General features: G+C 40.7%; 1 protein-coding gene across 12 annotated transcripts in view; it reads right to left on the bottom strand.

Moving 5' to 3' along the window:
• Positions 1–25,468, bottom strand: part of NCALD (neurocalcin delta) — a 431,866-nt gene that overhangs the window by 289,654 nt on the left and 116,744 nt on the right. For all 12 annotated transcript variants that reach the window (XM_087864687.1, XM_087864689.1, XM_087864688.1 and 9 more), the window contains one exon: positions 17,459–17,538. The gene's annotated coding sequence lies outside the window, so the exon portion shown is untranslated. The remainder of the gene's footprint in view (positions 1–17,458; positions 17,539–25,468) is intronic.

Genomic DNA, 25,468 nt, shown 5'->3' with positions numbered 1-25,468 from the left:
TGGGATCGAGCCCCACATCAGGCTCCTCCGCTATGAGCCTGCTTCTTCCTCTCCCGCTCCCCCTGCTTGTGTTCCCTCTCTCACTGGCTGTCTCTATCTCTGTCGAATAAATAAATAAAATCTTTAAAAAAAAAAAAAAAGCATCTTCCCTAAATTCTTCTGGCAGTTGGGGTGGGCACAGGCGGGCTGGCAAAGCCTCCTGAGGTGCTGCCAGATCCACATGTGACGAAGACAGTAATGGCCTTGTCGGTGGGACTGCTCAATGTGTACCCACTTTCATACCACAGAGACAAAACTCATAATAGGACACTTTCTAGTTCAAAGAATATCCAAGAGTATTAAACGTATGTTTTCCCGGTGTGGTTTTTGTCCCATTAAAGTACCACCAACCAAAAGCCTATTTAGTCATGCCTCATCTGTTTTACTAATTTCTCAATTTAAGTTTTAAAGTACTCCTGGTGTGTGTTTGGGGAGTGGGTATGAGCATCTGTGTAAATATCTAATTCTCCCTCTGTGTGTGTGTGCGTGTGTATGTGTGTAATAAATATCCCCTCTTTTGTGTCCAGCCCTCACTTGCACAGTCCTCATGCCACGCAGAGAGGCATTTCCAGTTTCCCCTTTCTATCTTTTTGTTACTTCCCCATCACTCCTCCTCCCCCACAACACATCAATCATTGATAAAGTAAATGGAAAACTATAGCTGAAAGTACTTTGCCTTATCTCCCAATTGCACAAAGGCATATTGGTTTGTTTCAGAGTATACCTTAATTTGCACTGGAAGATGTCCTAAGAGATCCAAAAAGAGGTAAGAAAGTCCAAATGTCTGAAGGTTGTGTGCAATGAGCACACAGGAACAACGCAATCTAAGTTAAAATGAGCCTAGATGACTTGCCTTTTAAAACGCTGGGCAGACCTAACAAAACAGCCAGACAAAAATTTCACCAGTGGGCCATGTGTGGCCTGGAGCTACTAATTTATAACGACCCCTGACCTAGAGAGTAGGAGGCTCTTGCAAAGGCCAATTTGATACAGGGAATGCAGCCCTCCAGGCAAAGACATGTGGAGCTCAAACAGAAAATCAAAGCAACTTGAACTTTCTGAAAATTGCCAACCTAGTTGATTTGCAAGCTCTAAATTCTCCACTTGGCACAGCCTAGAAGTCCAATGGAAGGCTGGAATAACAAAGCAGTCTAAACACAAAAGGCCACAGTCGAGAGGAAATGCCTCAGCAGCTGGCACCCAATTACCATTGAGATCTTGATAAAAGAAAAATGTTTCCTCTTTCTAATTAAAAAATTCAACCACCTCCTGTGGTAGAGTGGGTTTCAAACCATTTAGGAGCAAGCTCCACTAATCCAGGCATTCCCTAGTGGTAGGTCTGTAAAATAGTCTGTTTTCCTGGGAGGAATTCCCTGCTAACCTCCCTCGAGAGCACACTTTGCTCGAGCAAAGCTTGATCTAGGCCTACTAGTACATACAGTCCTCAGAGAGTTGCGTCAATTCGTTATATGTATAACAGAATGTTGAAATGGAAAATTTCCTCTCAGTTTTGAGATAAGAAGCCCAAGAGAGAATTTCAAATCAGTGTCCAAGAACTAGTTAGAAGACACAGACCCCTCACCTACAACAAGAATATCAAAGTCAGAGATGAGAGAAAAGCAACCAAGAAAAGGATTTGTAAGCAGGATGTACTTGGAGAGAGCAGTACTTAAACCTGTGGGAACGGCTGGGGGTGTCTATTCTCACTTCAAGCCTGGTAAAGGGCAATTCAATGGGACCACTCAGAGAGCTTGACATGTGACTCCTGCATTACAGAAGTCACGGGAAACTGAAAAATGCCACGGGAGGGGGGGGGGCAGTGGAGCTGCCAACATGAGTTCAAGGAGAGGCAGCTGTGTTGGAATTTGGGTGGGCCTGAGCTCATCTGCACAGAGAATGCCTGTGTATTTCCCATGATGAGATGGAGATGGGGCCACTCACAGGAGTGCTGGTATGAGGCCATGTTAGGTCTTGTCTTGTAGGGTCTCCAGGACGCTTGATGAAAGCGGGAGATGACTCCAGGTTCCTTGCGACGAAGGAGTACATGAAGAGCCAGAGTAGAGAGAGTACACCATCTGTATCAAGGCAGCTACAGATGAAAGGGTCCCAATGACTAGGCAAATGGGGCGGTACTGGGGATGAGGGAGTAGACAGGTTCTAAAAAATCCACAGAAACAGCCAGGAGAAAAAAAAAAGTAGCCTTAAACCCCTACCAGTCTCAGGGAGTATAAAGCTACCTAACAGCCACGATATCAAGTAAAAACTTGGTGGCTCCCATTATCTTTCTGTCCCAACAGGGAGGACTTGAACAGTCACAGGATGGGCAGAAGAAGTGAAGCCAAGTGAAGGAGCCAACCACATTCCTTCTCCACGCGTTCTAGCAAAAATACCCACTGCAAACAAAATGCCACTCCAACAAAAATATCTCCTGATATTTATCTTAGATTTGCTGTCATCAGTGTGTCGAGAGCAAAATAGGAACACACAAGGAAGTCACATCGGTCACACCTGCCTATTCTTATTTTAACTTTACTTAGATAACTATAGGCATTTAACTAGATTCCCCAATTAGCATATGGCTCATGTGAGTTCTCTACCCATTTCCATTTGAGGATAATATTTACTGAATTTAAGCTTTGGAAATTCTTACTTAGCAAGAAAGGGTTTAGAGCTCTGGGTTTTGTTTAGTTGGGGTTTTTTCGGTGTTCTTCCTGCTGGTTTCTATAATTGTTCCCATAGAGTGAAAGCCATCGTGTCCTTCTTCCAGCCACAAGGACTGGCATTGTCCATTAAACACAAATAGGCTGTCACAGGTTGAAAATGTGGATGTGAGCAAAATGCTATAAAAATAATTGAAGGCTGAGAATTTGGGGGCTTGGAAAGGGAAAAGTCAAGAGAGTTGAGACCATGAGGAACTGACATGAATTGGTGCTGAGAGCATGAAAGACAAAATGTGAGGTTAGCAAGCAGCTGTTCTGCATCACCATTTTATCACACAAAATGAAAAAAGAAAAAGGAAAAGGCTACATATGTTGTACTAAATCAGGCTGGAGTTAGAAGTGGGGATTGGAAGAAGAAGAGTTCGAAACCACTCATTTTCTTTGCTGTTCCTGTTCTGACCTGAAGGAATAAGCCAGGCCAGAAAGAAGACATCTGGCAGCTTTTCCTCGGCTCTAGGACTCTGGTTACATCTCTACTGGGAAGAAAAACAATTGAGTATTTGTCTAAAGAGGCTAGTTTGCCTCCAAGGACTGAAACTAAAATGTTTCCAGACTCCCCAAGCACCAACACTTGACATTTCAACATATTTTCACTTACTTGCAGCCAGTGATGGCCTTCAATTTAAGCAGAACATGTTTAAAACAATGGCATGGGAAAATTGCTACATGAGTTATTTAAAAATAATTCTTTTTTAAAGAATTTGAGTCTCTTAAATCGGATAATTCGGTCTGATAAAATACTAGAAGAGACAGAAGAATTTGAGAAGATACTGGAGAGGCTGTAAAGTTATTATTTACAACTCTAAATAATGAATAAACCAATGGAAAAAAAATAGTTCATCCTTGCTAGGGAAGTTGAGGATGCACAGAAATGGGTCCGGAGACAGAGGAACACTTGAGAAGTTGCTCTTGTGGACTGAGGGGAAAGCCAGCATAACTTCTACTGGCACAGGAAGGTGCTTTAACCCCGCTCAAGTGTAGACCGGGAGTATTATGTGCCTACCTTGCCACTCTCACCAAGGTGAGAATGAAATTAGAAAATTCCTACATTTTATCCTTTATTACATAACTTACTATATATAGTTATTATACATAGCATTGCTACATACATTATATTATAGAATCATAATATATATATATATATATATATATGGCATTTTCCAAATAAAATGTGATTTGTGTAAGAAAGTAAAAGCATTGGCTCATGATAAACATTCAAATTTTAGGTATTCTTGTCATCATTATCATTATCATTATCAACAAGTTTCGGCTATCCAGTTGATACCTGAACCTCCTTTCTACCCCTGGCTTTTAAACACTTTTGACCATAACCCATGTTGGAAAAAAAAATTCATGGAGACTCAGGATGCCCATGCATACCTATTTGAAGCAAATACTTTTACAATATGCTATTTTTTTCTTGATACACACAGTGTACTCTGGTATTTTCCATTTCATTCCATTCCATTTATCAAATGCTGGTCATGGCCCCCTAAACTGATACTATTATCACGAACCAGTTACAGTTTCAACAATGCTGCATTGCACCATTCCTGCCAACCATTTCTAGGAACTCACAAAGACACTCAGTTGAGTTCATGAATGTCGACTGAGCCTAAAATGTGATAAGCACGGTGCAAAACATCAAATGCTTAATTCTCAAATTATATAATCCATACCTAAAAATATCTTCGCATACATGATAAAAAACACGCAGGATACCTCATAAATAAGCAATGCTGATACTAATTTTGCTTTTACAGACCATAGCTTACTTGAGACCCTGTCCATCAATTAACATTAAAATAATTCACTGTTGGGTGGATGTCCCCTGATGTTGCACCAAGTGCCTACAAACTCCACTTCACCAACTGGGAACGATGTGTGATAATCCTCCCAGAACCTGAATGGAGTCTCCTAAAAAATGTAAACTTAGTCTGTTACCACCATGAGAGTGCTCTTCCCTGTCTCTGACCTCCCCATATCTGTTTAAGTTTCTCTGTCAGAATCACATACTCTTTTTTTTTTTTTTTTTTTTTAAAGATTTTATTTATTTATTCGACAGAGGGAGACAGCCAGCGAGAGAGGGAACACAAGCAGGGGGAGTGGGAGAGGAAGAAGCAGGCTCATAGCGGAAGAGCCTGATGTGGGACTCGATCCCGTAACACCGGGATCACGCCCTGAGCCGAAGGCAGACGATTAACCGCTGTGCCACCCAGGCGCCCCCAGAATCACATACTCTTAAGTGTTTCCCTTACATGTTCTTTGGCAATGTTCACAAATGAGAAGAGTAAAAGCAGTGCATTCCCCTGCCAGCAAGTTTTCCAGGTAGATAAATATTGAATCTCTGGCCACATCATCGTCATCATCATTACTAATATACCTTTGTCCTACTTCATCTCAAAATGAGTATTTTTTAAAATGTTACAGAGATCATATCTAATGGCGTTAATTGATTAGCTGATACTTGAAAGACGACTCTGAAGCAGCACTGTCCAATACAACCTTCCTTGATGATGGGTTCTATATCTGCACTGTCCAATACGATAGCCATTAGCTACGTGCGGTACTCAGCCCCTCAAATGTGGTGAATGCAACCAAAGAACTAAATTTTTAGTTTGGTTTTATTTTAATTACTATAAATGTAAACAGTTGCATGTGGCTAGTAGCTAATATATCAGTGCAGATTTAGAGTGTTTATCATAGGATATACAATGATCCTGATGATAAAGAAATTACTAATCAAAGGAGCTATTTACTGAGTATTTATCGGGACCAGCCATTAGCCTAAGCCCTTTTTATATACATTATATTATCTGCTTCTCACAACAATTTTATCTGGTAAGTACCATCATCATTCTTTGTGGTTTTGGTTGAAGAAAATGAGATCACATAGCTGGTAAGGCATGGAGCTGAGGGTCCAACCCGGTCTGCCCCCAGAGCGGAACTTCTTACAATATCCACTAGCCATGTGTGTGTGTGACTTTCATTTCAATTGATAGAAAAAAGAGCTATACATGAGACTTGAGAATAAATGACTTTTTCTCTATCCTTTAAAAAAATCCCCTCCACCTAGTGCCCAAGACTGGCCTCTGAAGAAAGAAAAACTCTATGACTGAGGACTCTTCCAGTTCTAAAAACAAATGTCTCTGTGATTTAAATAAAAGGTTTGAGATCAAGAGGTAAACTAGAATTCAAATTGTGTTTATGGTTTGGAGAATCTCTGCCCACTTGAGGATATGACACTATTTCTACATTTACTTGAGATTTATTTTTGCCTGCTTCTGAGAGGATTTGGTGGGGGGGGGGGCTTATAGATTAAACTGTGCTTAAGATATTTAAGAATCATAAAAAGCAGAGATCATTTGAAAAAAAATTCATGTAAGAAGGTTTTTAAGCACCCAATTTCTGAGAGAGAGGATTAACTAAAGCTTTCCAGCTAAAGCAAATATTTAGTAACTTAATAATAAACAATTAATTAATAAAAATGTACACAAAATCTGTTGTTCCTTGATTTTTTCTTGACAAAGAAATCAAACTGGTGTGCAGTGTTCATTAAAGATACAGGATACTCAAGCAATTCCCACCTCTCCTCCGTAAAAGCAGACAATATTGCAGGAAATGTAAGTCAGTAAAGGCAATTCTCTGAGAAGTCCTGTAGCCCAGGAGCTCATCGTTTGAGTGCATGTAAGTGTCCTTCTGCCCATCCAGCACTAACACAGATGTGGCTTCCCTGCTTGGTCCCCTCTGAATGGGCTCTGCTCTCCATTGTTACTGCTGACCACTCAGACACTGGACTGGGGGATTAGCGGCCCCTCCACTCTCAGCACAGGAGAACAGACAGGAAAAATGGGTACTTGGCTCTACAAGTATGCTCTCTCATGCGAACATGGGAAATCTTTATAAGTGAAGAACTATCTGTTGCCATTTACTTACAATTGAGCTGAGTGGGTGTGTGTGTGCGTGTGTGTGTGAGAGTGAGAGAGAGGCAGAGACAGAGACAGAGACAGAGACAAAGACAGAAAGACAGAGACAGAGATAGACTGACATTTCATTAAGTGTTTTAAATTTGCTTGTGGATTTTGTCTCATGTACTTTCTTCTCCCTATTTGAAGAGGAGAAATAATCAAACACGCGTGCATGCACACACATACACACGCACACATTCTGCTTTGGAACATTTACTTTTTAAGGGGATTTTCTAAGGAGAGGCAATTCGTCTTTATCAGGTCAGACCGTTAAAGGACTTAGTTGCCTCTTACCCTTCAGCACACAGCTGCCTCTTACTGAGCTTTGTCCTCACTATGCTCCCTTGAGCTGGTGGTGGAGGGAAAGTTAGGTTAAAGAGGATAAAGGGGTACAAAGCCTTTGACATCCTTAATGTACCTCCAATTCCATAGAGAGATAAAAGGAAACATTTTTCTAATTTGTATGCATACAATGTGTGAGCTGCTTTATATGCTTTAATTTAAGCCTCACAGATCCATCAATAGCAGGGATGATCTTTAGCTCTACTTTACAGATGGAGAGCCCTGCACTAAATCTTATGCCCAAAATCTCAAATTGTCAAAGCTAGAATCAAAATCCAATTGTCGACCCCAGATCTCATGAACAAAGTAACTACACTGTTAGCTCTTGAAGGGAAAGATCGTGTCTATATTGAATACCCATGTATCTAGGCCTAGCACACAGCAGCATTCAACAAATATTGGCTCACTAGTCAACTGGTTGAACATTCCTTATCCTCGCTTCTCTTTGGTTACGCCACAATTGGCTCTGAATTGGAAACTTGAAGAAATAGAAATTCAAAAACCTTTCCGATCTTTGCTAAGACATCACCCCAGCCCTCAGAACACTTACAAAGCAACAAAAGTCTTCTTTTGTTCTAAGTAAAATGGGATTCACCAGTCTTCTCCATTCATTCTTCCATCCCGTTCTTATTCATTCCACTCAAAATATATTTCAGTACAATGTGAGCAACAGTGGAAATTATACATTCTAATTAATTATGAAACAGTGGGTGAATTGCTGTTCTCTTATAAATGGGGTTGAGCGTTTCAAAAACTAATGAATGTTAACAAGAATGGAAATAGATTAAGAACCTAGATGTTGCTATTATCCCGTTTATTTGTTTTAATTAATAGACTTCATTTTTAGAGCCATTTTAGGTACAGAGTTCCCATATATACTCCCTCCCCCACCCCACAGTTTCTGCTACTATTAACATCTTACATCAGTGGCATACATTTGTTACAATTGATGCATCAATATTGATGAATTACTTTTAACTAAAATATATGATTAACACTAGATTTAGTCTTTATATTATACATTCTATGGGTTCTGACAAATATATAATGTAGCCACCATTATAGTATCATACAGAATACTTTCACTGCCCTGAAAATTCCTGTGCTCTACCTTCCTCTCCCCTAACCCTTGGCAACCACTGATCTTTTTTACTGTCTCTATACTCTGGCCTCTTCCAGAACATCATATAGTTGGGATCATATAACATGTAGCCTTTACAGATTGGCTTTGTTCATTAGCAATATGCATTGAAGGCTCCTCTGATGTTTTTCTGGCTTCATAGTTCATTTCTTTTTTTCACTGAATAATATTCCATTGAAAGGGTATACCACAGCTTATTTATTGAGCTATTGAAGGTCAGCTTGGTTGCTTCCAAGTTCGGACAATTATACATAAAGCTGCTATAAACATTCACTTGCAGGTTTTTGTGTGAACATATGTTTTCACATCATTTGGGTATATACCAAGGAATGTGATTGCTGGATTATATGGCAAGAGTATGTTTAGTTTTGTAAGAACTTGCCAAGCTACCTTCCAAAATGGTTGTACCATTTTGCATTCCCACAAGCAATGAATGAGAATTCCTGTTGCTCCATATCTTTGCCAGCATTTAGTGTTGTCAGTGTTTTGAATTTTCGGTGTATAATGGTATCTCATTGTTGTGTTAATTTGCAATTCCTGTGACATATGGTGTTGCACATACCTTCATATGCTTATTTGCCATCTGTGTATCTTCTTTGGTGAAGTGACTGTTAGATCTTTTACCCATTTTTAATTGTTTGTTTTCTTATTGTTGAGTTTTAAGAACTTATGCTCACTTTTTTCATTGTTTCAAACACAGAAAAACGTCCTCTCTATTCCACAATTCTCTTCTTCCTTTTGTCAATTAGGTATTGTAACTCAACTGCAGTAGCTTTTCCAAATGCTGCTGAGTGCTACGTTGACATCAGGGTTAACAATTTTACTCAACAGCACTGTACTCCAAAGGTCAATAGGGATAAGACAATGGGAAGAACTAATGGAACCATCTCAATGAGGCCTTGAACAGTCTTGGCCCAATAACCAAGCCATCCAAATGCAGAAGCTGAAAACGACGGTGTGCCACTCAGACTCCAAACCACAGTTTATCAGGTTAGCACAATGTTCCATTATCTCAATATTTTTTAAACATGAGACCCCTGGAAGATATCATTTCTCTAGGGTGTTCATTCTGAACAATAATGAGGAGCTATTTTGAAAAAGGAACTTCAACAAAAATTTAAGCAAACTAGGTCTTCAAATGGGCAGAAGAATGAACATTTCTAAACTTGCTGGAAGGAATTCTACCCATCAGAATTTTCCTATCTAGAATGAAACTGAATTTAATGTTCTTTGGATTTTTATCAGTAGCAAGGTAAACAGGAAGAATCTCTCAGAAGTGCTTTATGTAGTTATACAAAGAACTATTTTTTTAAGCATTTTATGGTTGGCAGCTTAAGATAATTTTTTTTTTAATTTTTAAGGAAAGGATTTCTTGGTTTTTCTGACAGGTTGATAACATGTACCACAGATCTCAGTAATTACAGCAGATAAATCCTGATGAAGCAGTTGAGAAGATTACAGCCTAAGAATATCAGAAAAGAAAAGGGAAAACACTCCCACTGGGTTATGTCCTTTTTATCTAATACATTTGGCCTAAAAAATTACAGATTACAGACCTTTATTCATAGGCTCCTTCTTGACTGCCTTAAGGAGCAAGCCCACCTGCTATGACAACCTTTTGATATCAACTGTGAAGGCATTTAGCTTTCCCTCACACAGCACTTCTGAGGGTTTTCACATGCATTATCTCACAAGGTGAGGAGGACTTGAGGGAGTTAAAGCCACACATAATCCAGGAACTCTTTTTTACTTAAACGCTTCTGTCTCCAACCTCACCTGCTTACACTTTCCAAAATGGACAAAGCTGAATCTCACTTCTTTGTTTTACCACATTTAGAACGGAACAGATGTCGGCAACCATCTCCTGTAAATGGTTTAGGCTTTGCAGGCCATATAGTCTCTGTCACAACTACTCAGCTCTGCAGCTATAACATGAAAGCAGCCATAAACAAGGACACAAAGGAATCAGCGTGGCTGTGTTCCCATAAAACTTTATTTATGGACACTGAAATGTGAATTTCATGTAATTTTCCTATGTTGTGAAATAATACCTTTCTTTTGTTTTTGTTTTTGTTTTTTTCAGTCATTTAAAAATGTAAAAACCATTCTTACCTTGAGGGCCATACAAAAATAAGCACTGAGTCAAATTTAGCCCACAGGTCACAGTTTGCCTCAGAAGAAATCTCAAAACATTAGACAGTCACAATACAAACCGGAACCAGATGCTTCTATTGCAATGACCTGTGGAATCCTATAAGAAGACAAGCTTCCAATTTACAAATATAAAGAACCCTATGCCCTAGATATATTTAGCACCTGCGTTTAAAAAGTTACCATATATGTTATAATCTCATTTTACATGTGCTACGAAATTCAAACCTAATGAAAAAAATCTTGATTTGTTTAAAATCTAATTTAATACATCTTCTCAAAAATTGGGAAAGTTTAAAATGTTAAATATTTAAGTACTGATATTAAATATGGGAGCACCGGGGTGGCTCAGTCAGTTAAGCAGCTGACTCTTGATCTCAGCTCAGGTCATGATCTCAGGGTCCTGGGATCAAGCCCTGCATCAGGCTCCACTCTCAGTAGGGAGTCTGCTCGAGGTTTCTCGCCTTCTGCCCCTCCCCCCACTTGCCTTCAATCTCCTCTCTTTCTAAAACAAATAAACAAATCTTTAAAAAATACTAATATTAAATATTTTAAATACTTAAAGTTGGGATATTTTAAAATATTATCTCTATTCTTAACTGGCTATTAAAAGTAGCATATTAAAAGTTAAATATGAAGACAGGTGCTAATGAGTAACACTGCTTGGTCACTTACTGTACACGAGGCACTAGATTAAGCACTGGATTAATTCATTCAATCCTTACAGCAACTCTAGGGGCTGATCATTGTTATCCCCATTTTAGAGTGGGGAGAATGATGGGGCACAAAATTAGTGAACAGTGGAGCCACGATCCAAACCCAGACAGTCTAGGCCCAAAGTCAGCACTGTCAACCACCTGGCAACACTGACATACGTCAGATAGGTTAGGCATCATTTCCCTTTGACCTCAAATCAGTAATCTCTTAAGATGTGAATGGTTTCTCATTCCTCTAGGTATTTATAGATTACTTTTACTGACATGTGGATGCCTATTTTTTTAAGGACCCTCATTCTTAAAGCTGCAGATTCACCAGTTAAGGTAAAATATATATAACCACCTAGCCACTCACAAAAGTTTAACTCCTTATTCACATACAAGTTGTATCCTTTCCAAGTCCATCAGGAACATCTTCCTTTCTAAGATATTAGAACATGGTAATTGTGATTTTTCTCACTGACCCTCATGGCATCCCTCACAAGTAAAGAACTAAGACATTACTGGAATCACATCTTTCGTTCAGCCATTGATTCACATACATTCCAAAACACTTTCACTGAACATGTTTACTATGTGTGAGCTATTATCTGAGGGACAGGAATGTTTAAAAACTGGATAGTGTCCAGTGATGGCTAATTTTATGCATCAACTTGGCTAGAACATGGTACCCAGATATTTGGTGAAACACCAGTCTAGATGTTACCATGAAAGTATTTTTTAAATGAGATTAACATTTTGGGTCGCCTGGGTGGCTCAGTCACTAAGTGTCTGCCTTTGGCTCAGGGCGTGATCCTGGCGTTCTGGGATCGAGCCCCACATCAGGCTTCTTCGCTGGTAGCCTGATTCTTCCTCTCCCAGTCCCCCTGCTTGTGTTCCCTCTCTCGCTGGCTGGCTCTCTCTCTGTCAAATAAATAAATAAAATCTGTAAAATAAATAAATAAATAAATAAATAAATAAATAAATAAATAAAATGAATGAGATTAACATTTCAATCAACAGACTCTCAATAGATTACCCTCTATAATGTGGATGGGTCTCATCCAATCAGTTGAAGGCCTTAAGAGAAAAAGATTGAGGTCCTCCAAGAAAGAGAAAATGCTGCCTCCAGACTGCCCTTGGACTCTAGCTGCACATCAACTCTTCTCTGGGTCTCCAGCATGCCAGCCTGCCATGCAAATTTCAAACTTGCCAGCCTCTACAATCAGATAAGCCAATTACTGAAAATAAATATCTCTCTCTCTCTCTCTGTATACATATATTTTTTAATTTTAATTTTTATTTATTTATATATTTATTTTTATTTATTTATATATATACACACATATATATGCATATACATATATACACACAGACATCCTACTGGTTCTGTTTCTCTAAAGAACCCTGAATGGGCAAAAAACTATTCACCGACTGTTGAGATGCGGACAAAAGGAGCTCTCCCACACTGCCAGTATGAGTGTAACCTGTACAACCACTGTGGGGTGCAATCGACTTATGTCTAGTAAAGATAAAGGTGCATTCATCCTGTGACCCAAACCCAGAAGAAAAACCACATGGCACTGCATAGTCAGACCCACTGGAATCACTGCTGAGTTGACAAAAATAATTTCCAAGTTTCTTAAGAATGATTGCACTTCCTGTGAAAGTTTCAAAACCATCTCAAATCATTCAAGAAAGCCAGACCTAAGTCACATCCATTCACAATAAGCTACAAAAGCCAATGGAACTGTACCTAACATATTTGGACTCTACTGCACCCCCAGATTACCAGCCACCCACACCCCAGACTGAAGAGGCTACATTAATTTTTTTTTAAAGATTTTATTTATTTATTTGACAGAGAGAGACCGTGAAAGAGGGAACACAAGCAGGGTGGAGTTAGAGATGGAAAAGCAGGCTCCCCGCTGAGCAGGGAGCCCAATGTGGGGCTTGATCCCAGGACCCTTGGATCATGACCTGAGCTGAGGGCAGACACTTAACCGACTGAGCCACCCAGGTGCCCCAAGCGCCTACATTAAGGACAGAAAGAGAAGAAAGCCCTTAGAGTGTGTGCATGTAATAAGCACCTGATAAACATTAGCTATCATTAAGGATAATAAAAATACACATTTCATTGTTTTCATTTTAAGTGACTTGCTAAAAAACACCTGCCTTCTCCCTGGCACTTCTACCCTCTTCATGGTGGGACCACGTGAGCCCTTCTGATAGAATCACCCCTTTCTGCTCAGACACAGATGGTTGATTCTTTTATCGCCAAATTAATGAAGAGTGGGAAGTGGTCAATCATCAGTCAGTCAGCTGGTGTGTGAACTACACTATCTTTCTCTTAAGCACACAACACACCATTGTGTGAAATGTCACAATGAATGTCTGACCGAACAAAAGTAAACTAAAATCTAATTTCTCCTCCAGCTTTCTTATTGCTTTCTTTTTATTTCCTAGTAGATCTTGGTGAACACCAAACAATTATTAGAGCCTCATTTTTTTTCTACCTCCTATTGTTGTAAATCAAAATACAGCCATTAAAAATCAGCACAGGGAGCATATGGTAGGCACACAGCAAACACTCAGAGGTGAGTTTCAGTATAGCCTTAATTATCTTTTGTGACCAGGGTAATGTGAAGAATATACATTTTTGGAAGATAATTTGCTATGCTTCGAGGAGGTCAGTCTCCCGGATATATTTTTAAACCCTTAAAATTTTGCACACCTTTTAACTAAGCAATTCCACCTCATAGAAATTATCCAAAAGGAAAAGTAATATCATTAAATATGGGGGAAGATTTAATAGTATTGTTTATTTTCTAAAATTTCTACAAAGAATTTGTTCAACTTCTCTAGTAAGAACAGTAAGGCTTATGCTTGTGTTTGTGTTTGTTTGTTTGTTTGTTTGTTTGTTTGTTTGAAGAGCACAAGCTTTGGGTGAAATAATCCTGAATCAGAACTCTAAGGCTGCTCCCTTAGTAGCTACATGACCTTGAGGAAGTCACCTTCTCTAAGTGCCAGCTTTGAGATCTGTGAAATGGGAATAATACACACACACACCCCAGGAGGATTTCGTACCAAACCAAAGAGACAAAACTCATCACAGAGCTTGCACACCTACACTTCACCATCAGTAAGTGCAGTAAGTGTGGATGAGTGAGTGAACAATCGAATAAACAATCCCAGAGTCTCTATGCAGGGCTGGTTGGTCATTGTGAGGAAGTCATATCATTTCATGGGCTAGAGTCCTCCATCTTGACTGCAGACTCCTGGGCTGAGAGAAACCACAAAGAAGCTACGATTCCCTTACCCTCCATCTCTATCGTACCAAAGACCTGTTCTCTTGTCCCACCTGGCTGGTGAGACTTAAAGACTCTTTAAAGAAAAAAGCCTAATATTACACACCTACTGTGTACCAGGCACTTGGTAAAGGGCGGTGCATACCTTGGTCAACAAGATCAATGTGACTCTCATGGAGCAACATTCTTTCTTTTTTTTTTTTTTTTTAAGGTTTTATTTATTTATTTGACAGAGAGAGAGAGAGAGCCAGCGAGAAAGGGAACACAAGCAGGGGGAGTGGGAGAGGAAGAAGCAGGCTCCCAGTAGAGCAGCAAGCCTGATGTGGGGCTCGATCCCAGGACCCTGGGATCACGCCCTGAGCCGAAGGCAGATGCTTAACGACTGAGCCACCCAGGCGCCCCATATTTCTTAAACATTAGGTAAAGATAAGGTTTACATCACTGACTATTCATGCTTGGACACAATACCAAGGGCTATGGAGCCATCAGTGCAAGTACTTATTTTTGAGACACAAACTCTGAATTTATTGAGAAGAAAATAGAGTGTGGCTGTAGTCATTCACTAAGAGCCCTGACAACTATCCTTCAAAGACTCCCCACAACCCTTGGAATCAAGTGAAAAATCATGACATGACCTGCAGATCTCTGGTAATCTGCCCTGCTTACTCCTTTGGCCTCATTTGTGGGCATCCCATGGTACAGACACAGCAGGAACCCTTTAACTCCTCTATCCCTCCCTGCTCCCCCTTGCCTCTGGGCCTTTGCACATGCTCTGTAGTGTGCCAAGTCCCTTCTACAAATTGCCTCACTGACTTCTCACAACAAGCTTCTGAGGTGGCAAGAAGCTATCATGGGGTTGGCAGAAATGAAACTCACAGAGTTACTATCACCCACAGGCAGAAGATATAGTCACCTGTGGTAAAGGAAAGAACATAGTACTTAATGCATGAAGGTGGTTTGCAGAGCTGGGGTCTCAGAAGCATGCCGTGTGACCACCAAAGACCCATGAAGGTACCCTCCTGCCCTTGATACCACCAGACAGAAATGAGGATCCCACCTGGTCCCTCCAGTTTCTCCACCTCACCCTAGTTTCCTAAAAGAGGTCTTTATATCTTTGTGACAATGTTCACTATGCTCTGCTGATCTGGTGCAGCTGGGTACAGACTCCAAATGAACACTATCTAGTGTATAAGTGTACCCTGCCTTGAAAATAGCCACCAGTGAGCTTATGTCTGACCACTCACACTTCAGAGTAACCTCAGGATGTGAAATCAAAGACCAAGCCCAGGTGCCCTTGAGATCTGACCACCTAGGTAACCGGCATCCAAGACAGCCCCCATCTCCTAGTATTCACACCTTTGTGTCATTCTCTCCCACATTATACAGGGTTGGTCACCATTTGTCTCTGTGACCACTAAGATATGACAGAAGTGATGGGATATCCCTTCTGAGATTAGATTATAAAGGACTACAGCTTTCATCTGGGGCTCTGTCCTCTTGGATCACTCATTCTGGAGGAAGCCATTTCATGAGCAGCCCTATGGAGAGGCTCCTCAGTCAAGGAAAGGAAGGAAGCCTGCTGCCAATAGCTGTGTAAGTGAACTTGGAAGAAGATCCTACAGTCCTGCAGTCAAGACTTTAGGCCCAGCCAAGAGCGTAACTGCAACCTCATGAAGGACCCTGAACCAGAACCCAGCTAAGCCACTCCTGGATTCCTGACTTCAAGAAACCGTGAGATAGCAAATGTTTACTGTATTAAGATTCTTTGGGGGAAATTTGTTACATGATAATAAATACCTAATACAGCATCCCAGGTAGAAGAAGGCTTCAGACTTCAGTATGTTTTATCATTGAATCCATTTTACAGAAAATGACACTGAGATACAAAGAAGTTAAGTGACCTTCTCATGGGCTACCCAACTAAGAAGGGGTAAAAATCAGGATTTGAACATAGTTGTGCCTGAGTCCAGAGCCAGTGTTTTTGAACCACAGCAATGTGTACTGCTCCCACTTCCTCCTTACCATCCCTGAGTCTGGGATCGGAGCCCTGCCACAATGTCCCCAGATTATTCCCATAGCACTCTGTATTTCCTCCATTACACACAGTCCTTACCACACCGTATTTTGATTTCTGCTTAAGAGTCCATCTTCCTCCCACTAAACTGTAAATTGCCAGAAGGCGAGAACCTGTCTCTGTTCATGCATCTATTTGACAAACGTTTATTGCTGGGCAATGGAAATATAATGACCAACCCAAACAGACAAGACTCCACCCTTGGACAACCTACAGTCTAGTGGAGGAGACAAGCATCCATCAAATAAATATAAAATTCCAACTGCAAAGTGCTACCCAGGGACTCTGAGAAGCATTTGACCTAGTCAGGAAGGGCAAAGAAGACTTTGAGGTGGCCTCTACGAATGAGGCAGAAGTGGGTTAACCACAGTGGTTATCTGGGGAAAAGGGAGAAGGTGGAGCCCTCCAGCAGAGCAAACACACACTCCAAGTTCTCCAGAGGAAGGGAGGGAGGAAGGCAAACCTAAAGGAGGCCAGCGGGCAGGAGCACAGAAGCCTAGGGTGAGGTGCCTGGAGGGCGAGGAGGCTGGCAGAAGTAGATGGAGTCAACCATGCATTGTCACGCTGCAGACCATTTCAGGAGCTTAACTTGCCCCTAAAAGCAAGGGGAGCAGTGCCACAGGGTGGGACTGCAGGGGTAGCAAGATCATACTTGTGATTTAAAAGAATCACTGGCTGCACTGCGGGGATAGTCTGGAAGACGGCTGGAGTGAAGGTGGACAGATCATTAGGAGGCACTTGCAACAGCCAGCTATGAATTGACAAGAACTTGATCACATGGGACCCCCAGCACCTTGCATAGTGTCTTGCATGGAGTCAGTGATCCGTAAGCAACAAATCAAGTGAAATACATATTGAAATGAATGAATGGTAATCTGCTATCTGTAGAACAAGAGAAAGAACAGCACAGAAGAGCCCTGACCCCTTCAGGGCCTTAGAGGTCACAGGAATCTCCCCAGCCTCCAAAGGAAAGAAAAAGGTTCACAACATTGACAGGTGGGAAAGCCTTACAAAACTTGCCTCATACAATGTGTCAGCCGTGGTATATCAATTTCTTCTTCCAAAACTTATTACATGGAAGTCCTCCTTCCTGATTACACCTAAAATAAGAAAAGACAGAGAGAGAAATGATTGTTTGAGACATGAGACACAGCCTGGGTGATATATGAGCTAGTCTAAAATCCTATGAGCGTCTGCCACTCACTCCAGAAACTATTTTTTTAAAGATGAAACAAAACATGAAACCGGATGGTGCCAAGCAACTCTACAGTTTACAGAATTTTGTGACTACTTTGTTAATTTTATCCAAATCACAGCAAAATGAAAAGAGAAGACTAAGTTTTAGAAGCTTTGTTCTTATTTTTTCCTTTGAAGCTGAATATCCCACAGTCATACATACATATATATATATATATATGGAAAAAGTATTTATTAATCCTTATACCTTTAAATAACCTTCAATGAGTCTTGACCCCTAAAGGGTCCGTTGTCTGCTGAGTAGGGTGAATGAAGGGTTTAATGTTACAGCTTACAAGACTACCGGAGGTTAGATAAAGCAAAGTCACTTTGCATGTGAAAAAGGGAAGACAGGGAGAGAAAGATCTAGAAGGGGAGGATGAATGGTAGAAAGAATGGGAAGAGATCCAGTCACTGATAACCTAAAATCAGAGACTTAGGTGAAATGTCTACTGGGGATTTTTTTAAGGCGGGGGGGGGGGGGGGGGGGGGGGGGGGGGGCCTATAGGTTATCTGATAATTCCCCACCCCATCCCCAAACTTCATCAAGAAATCTTCAGTAAAATCTAAGTGGATTCTTTGAAGGGAATGCAAAGTGCTAAGTCCAGCTGTATGAATGGTATGAGGCAAGACAGGGGCTGCCCTGAGACAGCAGCAATATGGGTTATTCGCGCCAAAAGAAGCAGTGAATTATCTGGTTGGTAGCGGGGCAGCAATGGCCCCATGTGCTCTCTCCTCTCCGTAAACCTGCAAGCCCACAGAGTATACCTTCTCCAGTCCTCTTGTCTCTGCCTTTGAGGTACACACATCCTCCTTCGAGCACTGCCTATGGCTGATTCAGGGGAAGGAATCCACAAACCCACTTAGCCTCACATTTAATGCCTGATTAAACCTAGATTAAAGAATGTGGCTTTAGACACGAGGCTGAGTGGTTTTATAGGTTTTATAGATACACACACACACACACACACATATACATAAATACATACTCAGTCAAGACCAGTCAAGAGACCATTTTTTAAAGATGAAACAAAACATGAAACCATTATATATATATATATATATATATATATATATATATAATTATATAATGTAATATCTAATATATGCTATAAAATATGAGATTATATATATAATTTATATATAATATTTTTTATCTGTCTGGCTCCTGTGTTTCTTTATTGGTTCTGAACTCAAGCAAAAGAGAAGGACATTATTTATAGAATCCCTTCGCTATGACCTCAACATCTGTAAGTATACTGAAGAAGGTTTGCAAGAATACACAGCTAGATATAGAATAGAAGTTATCTTGTATAAGTAAGTTTGATTATGTTTATGGTTTCCCTGTTAGAAACATGTATTGCTAAAATTTTCAAACTCTAGCCACTACTTAAAATAACTCTTTCATTTTACATTTCTGTCTTGATGAGGTAGGATTTAAATTCAAGTCAAATCTTACCCTGATCTACTATTTTTCTCAGCTTAAGTTAAAATTACTTCTTTTGACTCTACTCCCTCCACATCTAGCTCTCAGACCCATCTAACGTGCACTCTCTTGACTTTCTTCTCTCTTATTCCGTCCCAGTGGTGAAGTACTAAGGGAAAAATAGTTTTTAACAGTGATAACCTACTTACATTCAGGGTAGTTTTGCAGCATGAAGCATTTGGTATCACCAAGTTCTTACAGTCTGAACTTTTAATATAACAAAGCATTTGACGGAGATTGGATCAGAAGATATATAGTTTATGGCCAATTTAAAGTCCATTATTGCTCACGATAAATATTCAGTAAATATTGGCTGATGACCATTCAAAAATGCATTCTAGATCATACTAAGAAAGATGATTTCCCAGCTTAGGGACCTCACTGTTAGGGACTTCAAAACAGCCGGCAAGGTCTCACTTTATGATATGCCATCTTTAACTTTGAAAGCAGCTAAAAGAATGAGGACAAAGGTCAAACAATGTGGTTGGAAAGGGAGATGAGCAAGATTTACTGTTATTTCACTGCTAAGGGACACTGTAACCTTCAGGTACTGTGAATATAGGGTTTTTTTCTTTCTTTTCTTTTCTTTCTTTCTTTCTTTCTTTCTTTCTTTCTTTCTTTCTTTCTTTCTTTCTTCTTCTTTCTTTTTTGTTCTTTTACCTACAGCACTGCAATGCTAGTTTTTACTGAGGAACAAATCCTTATAATTTTACCAAAACTCCTGAGATTCACAGTGGCTTACCCATTAAATTTCTGGATCAGTGAGTGAGACAGATAAAAAAAGTAAGAAAAACTAGAAAAAGAAAAAATGGAATTTCTCTACCTACCTGTCCCTGTGGCCAACATCCATGTTTCCTCTACAAAGAAAGGGATTATCTTTCTAAAATAGTCAACTGAATTAAGTCAGCCAGAACTTAGATTCTTAGAACTTGGGCCTCTGCAAAGAACAACTCTGTTCCATTTTGCCATCTACACATTACCACACCTCCACGGCACCTCCTCTCTCACTCCTGGCAATAGCACAGCCATACAGAGCTTTCTTATTCATTCTAAGACATTCTGCACACTATCAGGCATCCATGCTTTCCCAGTGGCAGAGTAATGATCCCTGAAGATGCTCTAATCTTCAGAATATGTAACTATGTTGTCTCATGTAGCAAAGGAACTTTGCAGATGTAATAAGGTTAACAACCTTAAGGTAGATAGATTACCCTAGATTTGTCAGGTAGGTGCAGTCTGATCACATGGGTCCAGACAATCAGACAGATGTCAGCGTGAGAAGGACACTATCTACCGTTGCTGGCACTGAAGACAGGGGAAGATCACGAGCCAAGGAATGCAGCCTCTTTTAGTTGGAAAAGGCACAGAAATGCATTGTCCCTAGAGCCTCCATAGAGAAATGCACCCTGCCAACCTTGATTTTAGCCCATTAAGACCCATGTTAGACTTCGGATCCACAGAATAATAAATAAGTTCATATTGTTTAAGCTACCAAGTTTGTGGGAATTTATTATAGCAAATACAGTCCTATATGTATTCTTGCCACCTAAAACACTCTTCCCTGCCTTGACTACCTGGTCAACATTTTGTTCCTTTAGGTCTCTGTTCAAATATCACCTTCTCTATGAAGACATCCTAAGGGCCACTCTTCTATCAGGTTCTGTGGGTCACTCCATCCCCTTTGTTCCCAAATCTCTTTATATTCACCCCAGTTGGGCATACTGTGATTACTATTATAAACAGAACTCCATCATCTGCCCATACTACTTTCCTTGGTGACAGAGACTATATGTTTTCATCTAAACGCTGGGTCTATCTTGCATGTAACAGATACTCCATGGTATCCGAATGAACGAGTGAATGTTTAAAAAAACTGAGGTCACAGGCTTCTAAAAGAAGTCAGCGCAAATATGAAAAGAAATCAGGCTATAACAATGTAAAACTATTAGTAAAATACCAAAATATGATCTAAACATCCATTTTTCTAAGTTTATAATCTGCCATGAATCACTGCTACACTAGTGTAACACTTAGGGGGGAAAATGAATGAGCATTTAATGAATTCTTACAAATTACCATCCTGCTAAATTTAACTACTGAGTAGGAGGGGGAAATTCTCTTTTCTGTGATGAGCTTTGCACTCTCCAACTCAAGTCGTGGGTGACAGATTTGGGGTTCCTAGTGCCCTTGACTTCACCTTTGGGGTGCGGCTGGCCAATTCAGGGTCTCCTGGAAGACTTGTTACAATGTGTTGTCTGGGGTCCTACCCTAAGAGCATCCGATTCAGCAGGTCTGGAAGGGGGCTGTGAAGTTGCATGTTTAACACATTCCCAGTGATTTGGAAGATGCCAGCCAGAAAACACACTTTAAGAACCACTGATCTAGGGCAAGGCTTACCCCAGACCTCTGGCTCTGACCACTCTGACTTCTCTGGACAGTCAAAGGAGACCTCACTTCGTCCAGGCACTGGCCAGTATCCCTTGGCCAAAGCGCCAGGTAAAATGATTTCCTTCCTCCCCTCCCCCAGCACACGAGATCTCTCTTACAGAGGGAACTCTCATTTCAGCTTCAGTTTCCCCAGCACTAATCCTCTCCCGCTGACATTGCAACACCTCTCCCTTGACTGGAGCCCAGAGGCTGATCATTAAAACAGACCAGCCATGGCATCCAGGCCCTGGGAAGCAGTGGGTTATCAGACAACCCAGGGAATCTAACAGCCAAGAGAGCAGATGTGATGAGATCACATTATAATTGGGCAACTGTGTCCTGAATGCTTTGGGCTTAACTCAATCAGAAAGAAAATATTAACTTCTTTATATAGAAACCAAACGTTTCTAAATGGGTGAACCATTTACATAGAAATAAAACATTTCTAAGTGGGTGAACTGTTTCTAAAATATAGCTAAAAATTCCCTCCCAATTCTGCATGGCCTAGCAGTATTATTTACATCTGGAAACAAGGCAATAGTAACCTATTCTCATTTCTCACTGCTTAGATTGACTGTGCTCTTTCAGACTCGAGATGGTCAAACTCCTCCCCCAAAAAGGCACCCCACACACTTGCAATTCCTTCCTCCCCGCTTTCTCCCCGCCCCAAGCAAACAAACAGACAAACGAAAACAGTGAGATAAAGCAGAGGTTCTGAGAAAGAACAAGGAACATCATCCCAAAGATTACGGGTGGTCGAGCCTAGCCAGAGCACAGTTACCTGCAGAATGGACAGAGGGGCAAGCCAGAGTCTCTCTGAGACTTCTCACCAATGGCTCCCCAGGGTGGGTGGACAAAGATCTTCTAGGGCTCTGATGGACATCCACGTACTTCATCACTGGGTCAGTAGGGTACCCACCAGCCCTAGATCACTGACATTTGAGGCCTTAGACATAAGGGACCTGGGCATCAAAGCAGAAGAGTCCAAATTTCACTGCATTCTGAACTGCAATAAATTATTTTTCGAACTGGCTGCTTTTTGTTCTCACCTATCCAGCACTGACCTGGGCAAGCAAGCCTTACTTCCTGGGAGTTAAACCTGAAATGGGCCTTGCGACTTTCAGGCCTCTGAGGATTGAATATTTACAGCTGCATTTCAGCTCCACTCTCCATGAGTGAATAAGAAATGTGAATTTTTGCTGTTGATTCCCAATAGTCCTGAATTCATAGAACTGAACTTTCCAGTCATTTGAATAATATTTTTAAATGTATTCAACGTTACATTCAAATTCCCTTCCCAGGATGATGTTTTCATTCCAGACCAGCCGCCAGCGACCTCCACAGTCGGCAGAATTTTCAGACGTGCATAAATGTAAGTGCACACACAGCCATCTACCCTGGTGAAATTTCACGTACACAGGGAGATTATTTTTAGTTAAGGAGCCCAGTCAAAACTTTGTATAAAGCAAAATCAAGCGAGAGCGAAATTGGTAGACAAAGTGATGATGTTCTTATTTTTTTCATCTATTTTTATATTCTTTTCTAGACATTTCTAGACATGAGTCAAGAGCCTTAAATGCCTTAATGGAGACAGTTTTGATGATAATGGTGGCAACATCAGTCGTCAAGTTATTTCCTGTTTTGTTCAATATAAAATCCATATGTAGACAAGATCACATCTATCAGATAATTGTCACTTTCCAAACATGTCAGAGAAAGTTAGTTTGCCTATGTGGAAAAGGGAAAAAACAAAGCATTCATCAGATACATAAGTATCAAACAGAAATTACTGATCATCTACTAGAATGTATTACTTGCTAAGGGTTGAGACTCGGTGTGTCTTTTTGATGCTGTAGCCCTAGCACCTACAACGATGGCTGGCACGTAGTAAGTGCTCAATAAAATCCAAGCTTACACACTGCAGTGTGGCTAACTAATCAATATGCTAGACCATATCAATCAGCTATTGCCACAATCATGCTGTGTGGCAAACAACCACAGATCGTACAATAATAAGCATTTCTTTCTTGCTCACATGTCTGTCAGTTGGTTAGAGTTTAGCTAATCTAGGTTGGCTTCAGCTGGGTTCTGGTCAGCTCTCCATGTCTGTCATCCTCTTTGGGTCCACCAGCGCCTGAGCCATGATCTTCTCCCAGAGAGAGAGAAAGGAGTCCAAGAGGCCAAGCCAAACCACAAGATCCTTTCAAGCTTCTGCTTTTGTGTCTGCTAATATCCCACCAGCCAAAGCAAGTCACATGGCCACACCCAGCATCCGTGAGATGAGGAAGTATGGTCCTTCCATGGAGGTAGAGTGGAGAGGGAGCAAGTGTCTCCCATAGACCAGCATTTCCAAAACTTGAATTAGGTGTTTTCCTTTCATTTTAAAGAAAACAAAATTCCTCAAGGACCTCTACAGTTGGCCAGTTATTTTTATTATAATTCACTTAAATATATAGAAATATAAAATGACATATATACCTTGCACTCTATTAAAGCAAATGTACGAACTAAACCCAGACAAAACTGCAAAGCCAATAAAATTCAAAATACCATTAGTGCATATAAAGGATTATGTTGTTTCGTTGAAACTAAATGGCTGCTTTCAATTTGACTACAGTGCTGACTTCTACGGTCCAGTCTCCTTTGCATTCATCGTGCCTACCCTGCTACATGCCATATGAAGACCCCATTTCCCAAACACTTTTCTCTCTTCTAAAAACAGCACCCAGTGATATCATTTGGTCTGCACTTGATGCAAACACAGTATTTTTATATAAAGCCTGCTTTTATTTTTTCTCATTAGACCATGACAATTAATTAATTTCTATTCAGAGCCAATGCTTCAGAAAACCCAATGCACCAAAAATAAGAGAAGGATTAATACTTGTGGTGTTAAGTATCATCACATGATTCAGAATAAGTAGATAAACGGCCATATGTTTAAGACTATTATTTAAATGAAACCTCAAAATTTTTAAACACTCATGGGAAACCCCCAGAGAAACACAGACCTCAGGTAGAGAAACACCGAGAAAGCCCACCCTCTCCAATCTACCACTTTCTATCCACAGTGCATTATAAAGCCACTCTGAGCACACCCTCGTGTTCTGGGATCCACAGCTCCATCTGTCGCCTCTCCATTGTTATTTAGAGTCACCAAAATGTCCACCACAACCCCAAGCCATGCTCTAAAAGCTCAAAAGTATTCTTTTTTTTTTTTAAGATTTTATTTATTTATTCGACAGAGATAGAGACAGCCAGTGAGAGAGGGAACACAAGCAGGGGGAGTGGGAGAGGAAGAAGCAGGCTCATAGCGGAGGAGCCTGATGTGGGGCTCGATCCCATAACGCCGGGATCACGCCCTGAGCCGAAGAGAGACGCTTAACCACTGTGCCACCCAGGCGCCCCTCAAAAGTATTCTTGATAGACTATCTAAGACTAAATAGCCAAAAAGATTAGAAAGAAGGAAGCCTGCACAATACACCGTCATTTCGTCATCGCGGGCATACAGCTGTCAATGTCTGCCTTCTCAGCATTCACCAGAACTACCCTCTACCCCTGCTTGCAGTCTGGGTGGGCCTTCTGGTTATGGGATAGACAAAATGACCCAGCCAACTTGTTCTTCCAGGAATTTGAATCTCCAGGGAAAGAATGTCCGGATGGAAATGACTATAGCTGGTTCATCCTGTTGTGAGTCCTGAAAAGTCTATCCCTTAGTTGCCCAATATTCAGAACCCCAAAACTGCCCAACCTCCTTTCTGAGGCCAAGTTATACACCATTCACGCTTTTCCTTCAATTTCAGGAGCTGCAGGATAGCCTTCTGGTGGATTCCTTTTTGGCTTAAGTAACCAGAGTTGGTTTCTGTACCCCAACTGATAAA

This window comes from Ursus americanus, chromosome 9 (genome assembly GCF_024610735.1).
Source record: "Ursus americanus isolate L20-20 chromosome 9, mUrsAme1.1.p, whole genome shotgun sequence".
NCBI classification, from domain to species: domain Eukaryota; kingdom Metazoa; phylum Chordata; class Mammalia; order Carnivora; family Ursidae; genus Ursus; species Ursus americanus.
Note: the sequence above shows the minus strand (reverse complement) of the source record. Positions and strands in the feature narration are given on the sequence as shown.